Here is a 6,000-nt window from a genome sequence, read left to right on the forward strand (position 1 = left end):
GACTTAGGGAAATGTGACAATTATAGTCATGTCTTAAAATTGTTCCTTCTTGCACAGACATTGAGGTTAGACTACGATGGCCTTAATATGCTGAAAAATGCATTTTTATATGACACTAATAAGGAAGATTCAAGAGGAAAAGCATAAGGGAAATTCAGTCAATGAAAAGGAAGTCATTTCAGTTACTCAGAAGTATAAATCAGATATTTATTTTTATGAGACTGACCCATTCCTTATGGCACTAATAAAGGAACTCAGATATTTATTGATTGATCATTTACTAATTATTATTGCCATTATTATTTTTAGAGTCAAAGTCTTGCTCTGCACACAGCCTGGAGTGCAGTGGCGCGATCATGGCTCACTGCAATCTCAAAACTCTTGGGCTCAAGTGATCCTCCAGCCTCAATATCCTGAGTTGCTGGGATTACAGGTATGGACCACCATGCCTGGTTTAGACAGTTATTTTTATAAGCAATATCTGAACATGCAGATATATAAGCTATCAGCAATAGCTGTGCTGGTATCAATAAGAGAAAGAATGAGGTGCTACTGGTCTGCCTCAGCAATGCCTTTGAACTTCTCTGCCTTAGATCAAAGTCACCAAAGCACCAATTTCAAAGGAAAGAAAGTTGGAAGCAAAACAAAGAAATAAAGAAACCTTGGCTAAAAGAGCATAGCATAAATAATTCCTGGCTCAGCAAATGTTACTCCCTTTTTCAATTAAAAAAAAAAAAAAATCAAGTTGCCCTTGAACATGGAAAAAACTCTTTATAATTATTAGTCAACTTAATTCAAGTACAAACCAAGGAGTATTCACTATTGTTTGAAATACACTACACATTATATTTGGTAACAGTAAGTAAATACACAAGCAGTCTCTTTAAAATATGCAAAGAAAAAGTGACTCTGGCATTCAAAAAGCTCTCTCCTACCTGTTCTTTGAAGATTTTATCTCATCTCTAAAGCCAGGTGGTCAAAGAGTAGATAATACCAAGAGAAATTAAATGTTAAAGTTAAAATGAAGTTAGATATGTGTAAACGGATTAACTGGTTATCGTTTATTTTTTGAGACTTTTTATTCTGAAATAATTTTAGAATTCCAAAAAAGTTACAAAACAAAACAGAGTTTCTATATGCCCTCTAACCAACCTCCCCTAATGGTAACGACGTATACAACTGAGGTAAATCTATTAAAACCAAGAAATCGACATTGTTACAATACTATTAACTAAGGAATAGACCTTATTCCAATATAATCAGTTTGTTTTTTCACTAATGTCCTTTTTTCTAGTCCAGAATCCATTTAGTTTTCATTTTTCCTTAGTATCCCCAAATCCTTACCTTGACAGTTTTGAAGAGTCCTGGTCAACATGTTGTAGAATGTCCTTCAAGGTGGGTTTTTCTAACGTTTGCTCACAATTAGATAGTCATTATTTTTAATAGTATAAAGCCTTTTTATTTAAAACAAGGGGAAACATTACTCATCTAATTCACTTCCCACCAATAGAGTACAATTTCTAAGCTTTTGTCTGGTTGATTATTTCACAGACGAAAGGCATTTATTCTCTTGGGTAATTGGGGAAAAATAATCCTGTTAATTTTTATAGCCATATCCCAAATAGTTTACATATTTCTATTCTTCACAGTGACTTACCCAAATTTACATTTCAGCACTTTTAGCAGCTCTCTTACCAAATTTTTGTCTGGTCGATCTACCAAATACCAAGAGATATGTTTAAAATATTCTCTTTAGTTGTGGATTTGTCTATTTGTCCTTACAGATTTTTGCTTCTGTCAATTTTCATTTTTCTATTTTGATGCTGTGTTCTTAGGAACATATACATTTAGAATTATTACAACTACCTGATGAATGAAATTTTTATCATTATTTAGTGACTCTCTTTACCACTACTGATGCTTTTCTTGCGTTAAAGTACTTTGCATAATATTAATATAGTCGATCAATTTTATGTTGGTTGTTATGTGACTGATATACATTTTTATACACTTTTGCTTTCAACCTTCCCATATCTTTTTGTTTAAATGTGTCTTTCATAAATAGCATATATTTAGATTTTTTAAATGCAATATGACTATTTCTTAGTTAACTAAGCATTTTGTCCATATGTATTTATCGTAATTACTGATATGTTTCTATTTCTTTCAACTATCATTTGTGTTTTCTTTTTTCTCTATTCCTTCGGTTTCTTTTTCTCTGTATTCTGTTTTTTGGGGTGGTGGGGTGGAGGTTGGTTTTCATTATATCTAGAGAAGACTTCTGATTTATGTTCATATGAAGAATGTGATTAGAGACAGATCTCTTCTTAAATTTGATTTTGAGAAAAAGGAGGAAAACAAAAAAAATCCAGAGCAAACCAGAAGAGGGAGGAAATGGTTCTTTAAAAAGTGGAAACAGATACTACCTCATACCCATTAGAAAGCCTACAAGAAAAGAAAAAAAAAACAGAAAATAACAAGTGTGGGTGAGGATGTGGAGAAATGAAAACCTTTGTGCATTGCTGGTGAGAATGTAAGAAGTGTGCAGCCACTACGGAAACACTATGGCAGTTCCTCAAAAAACTAATAATAGAATGACCATAGGATCTAACAATTTCACTTCTGGGTATATATCCCTCAGAATTGAAAGCAGGGTCTCAAAGAGATATTGGTTCACTCATTTTCATAGCAGCATTATTTACAACAACCAAAAGATAGAAACAACGCAAGTGTGCAGAGACAGATGAGTGGATAAACAGAACATGGCATATGCATACAATGGAATATATTTCAGGTTTAAAAAGGAAGGAAATTCTGACACATGCTATAACATGAAGAAACATTGAGGACATTATGCTAAGTGAAATAAGCCAGTCTTTGAAGGACAAATACAGTCTGATTCCACTTATACAGACAGAGTGCCTAGCATAGTCAAATACAGTCTGATTCCACTCATACAGAATGCGTAAATAGTCAAATACAGTCTGATTCCACTTGTAAAGAGTGCCTAGATAGTCAAATACAGTGTGAGTCCACTTTTACAGCACACCTAGAATAAACACAGTCTGATTCCACTTATACAGCATGCCTAGAATAGTCAAATTCATAGAGAAAGAAAGTAGAATGGTGGTTGTTAGGAGCGGTGGGGAGGAGGAAATGGGAAGTTATTGCTTAATGAGTACAGAGTTTCATTTTTGCAAGATGAACAAAGTTTTGAAGATGGCTTGTGGCAGCGGTTACACAACAATGTGAATGTACTTAATGCCACGAAACTGTACATTTATAAGTTAAGAAGGCAAAATTTATGTTATATGTATTTTATATGAGGTTTTTTAAAGTGGAAATGCTGGGAAGAAAAAGGAAAACAGACTTTAATTCCTTTATAATTAGCTATGACCAGCTCTTAGTCCTTTGCTTTGAGGAACTATAGCTGCTGACAGAGTGTGTTGCTATTTACATTTGCTTCTCGTAACAATTCTGTTGACAGTTATTCTAATTAACCCTTGTTTTACAGAAAGGAAAGAGATGCTCAAATTCCCAACAATGGTATCTACTAGAGTTCTAACTTTGAAAGTTTTCCAGGTATGTGAAAACACTGACATAGCAAGAGAGCCTGCAGAGGATTTAGAATCCAAGCACCTTCCACAAAACTATTGCTACAGCTTTTTGCTGACTGGTGATCCTATTTTATAATTTGGTCACTTTTTTTTTTTTTTTTGAAATGGTGTCTCGCTCTGTCACCCAGACTGAAGTTCAGTGGCAAGATCTCGGCTCACTGCAACCTCCGCCTCAGGCAATTCTCCTGCCTCAGCCTCTCCAGTAACTGGGATTACAGGCACTCACCACCACGCCTGGCTAATTTTTGTATTTTTAGTAGAGACGGGGTTTCACCATGTTGGCCAGGCTGGTCTCAAACTCCTGACCTCAAGTGATCCTCCCGCCTCAGCCTCCCAAAGTGTTTGGATTACAGGCATGAGCCACCACACCCAGCACATTTTTCACTGGGTAGCGTTATTTCAAATGCCTGACAAAGTTGTGCAGTCTTACTGAAAGCTGTTTCTAAACTTCCCCCAAAGCATATCTCTTTCCTTCGTGTTTGGGCTGCTCCACTTCAATTCTCATAATATTGCTGTTAGTATTTGTCACATTTTCCATCCCAGTAAGGCTCTGCTGGTGATCACATTATAGGTAAATCCAACTTGAGAAGAGTTCAGCATTAAATTTTAGTGTCAATAAAAGAGTAATATTTTATGTGTCTGTTTCTCTTGATTGTAAACTCTTTTTTTATTTTTATTTTTTTATTTTTGAGACAGGGTCTTGTTCTGTTGCCCAGGCTGGAGTGCAGTGGTGCGATCAAGGCTCACAGCAGCCTCAACTTCCTGGGCTCAAGTGATCCTCCCAACTCAACCTCCCAGGTAGCTAGGACTACAGGTCATGCCTGGGTACTTTTTGTGTTTTTTGTAGAGATGGGGTTTTGCCGTGTTGCCCAGGCTGGTCTTGAACTCTTGGACTCAAGCAATACACCCACCTCTGCCTCCCACAGTGGATTGTAAGCTGTTGATTCTTCATTATGAGCAGGGTCAGTCTCCAATTCATTTTTGTAGCCTCTGTCCCTCCTATAGATTCTCAAAACACTGATTATTGATATGGTGGCTGAAGTATTGATGGAAGCATTGGTGATGATGGTAGGAGTAGGTGCAGTGGTGTTGACACCAAAGCAAATTCCAAAAGTTACAAAGAATAACAATAGCTAATATTGATATGCATTTATTCTGTGAGACACTCTGTTGGGTGCCTTCCATTTATTAACTGTGAAATCCTCAAACTACATTATGTGGTAAGTTTTATGATTCCATGTTTTAGATGAAAACACTAAAATGCTGATACATGAATTGTTTTGAGCAAAGTGTCACAGATTAGTGATATAATCAGGATTGTTTGAATCTAGTTTTGAGTCTAAAGCTAGTATCTCAGTCTCTACAATATTTTACTTTTCCAGAAAGTTGCAGGCTATCAGGGCTTTGTAATTTAATGTTTTTCAGTCCAGCATGGTAGGAAAAGTACAAAACTTTTGAAAGAAAGATACAAGTTCCTGCTCCATCATTTCTAATGGAGTAAGCTATTTCCTCACCTTATATAGTGAGAAATTTCTGCGCTGCCTATCTAAATTATAAGATTATCTCAGATGAAGCATTTTGCAAACTGAATATTTAATTGTAATAAATGCTGCCTTCTCTGCAGCTACTTTTGTTTTCAATAAAATTTAGTTATTTTAAGCCAGTTAAAATCTCATGCTTAAAGGACATTTTCCTTTTGTAGATAGTGACTTATGCTAAAAATTTCTATCTGAATCAATGTTATTACTCAACTAATATGATTACTTATTTATTGCTAAAGGGGAAAAATCTGGCAGAGGCCACCAGTTGGGGACATCACCAATAATGAGACAAGCTGATATATGCCTCTCCTGGTGTGATACACTGAGACATAACATCTCTTGTGTTATTCCTACCAACAATCGAATCATGAAGAACAATCAGAGAAACTTATTCTATAAAACAAATGACCTGGACTCTGCAAAAATATCAGTATCATCGAAGACAAAAACAAACAAAACAAAAAACAAAACAAAACAAAAAGGTGAAGAACTGTTGCAGGTTTGAGGAGACTGGAGACATAACTAAATACAATGTGTGATCCTAAAATGGAAAAAAGAAATGGCAATAAATGGCATAATTGGGACAACTGGCAAAGTTTTAGTAGATCGTGTACATTAGATAATATTATTGTCACAATGCTAAATATCCTGATTTTGATCATTATATGTTCATTAGAGAATACCCTTATTCATAGGAGATAACCCATCAGAGTATTTACAGATGAAAGGTCATAGGGCACCAGGCATGGTAGTGCACCTCTGTAATCCCAACACTTTGGGAGGCTGAGGCAGGTGGATCCCTTGAGCTCAGGAGTTTGAGACTAGCCTGAGCAACACGATAA

At 35.7% G+C, this 6,000-nt stretch overlaps 1 long non-coding RNA gene across 3 annotated transcripts in view; it reads left to right on the forward strand.

Moving 5' to 3' along the window:
• The window catches only part of LOC103883941, a 29,029-nt gene extending 23,287 nt beyond the window's left edge, over nucleotides 1-5,742 (forward strand). For all 3 annotated transcript variants that reach the window (XR_646338.4, XR_004184388.1, XR_004184387.1), the window contains exons 2-3: nucleotides 3,515-3,582; nucleotides 5,398-5,742. This is a non-coding gene — a long non-coding RNA (uncharacterized LOC103883941). The remainder of the gene's footprint in view (nucleotides 1-3,514; nucleotides 3,583-5,397) is intronic.
• The last annotated feature ends 258 nt before the right edge of the window (nucleotides 5,743-6,000 follow it).

Source organism: Papio anubis, chromosome 6 (genome assembly GCF_008728515.1).
Source record: "Papio anubis isolate 15944 chromosome 6, Panubis1.0, whole genome shotgun sequence".
NCBI classification, from domain to species: Eukaryota; Metazoa; Chordata; class Mammalia; order Primates; family Cercopithecidae; genus Papio; species Papio anubis.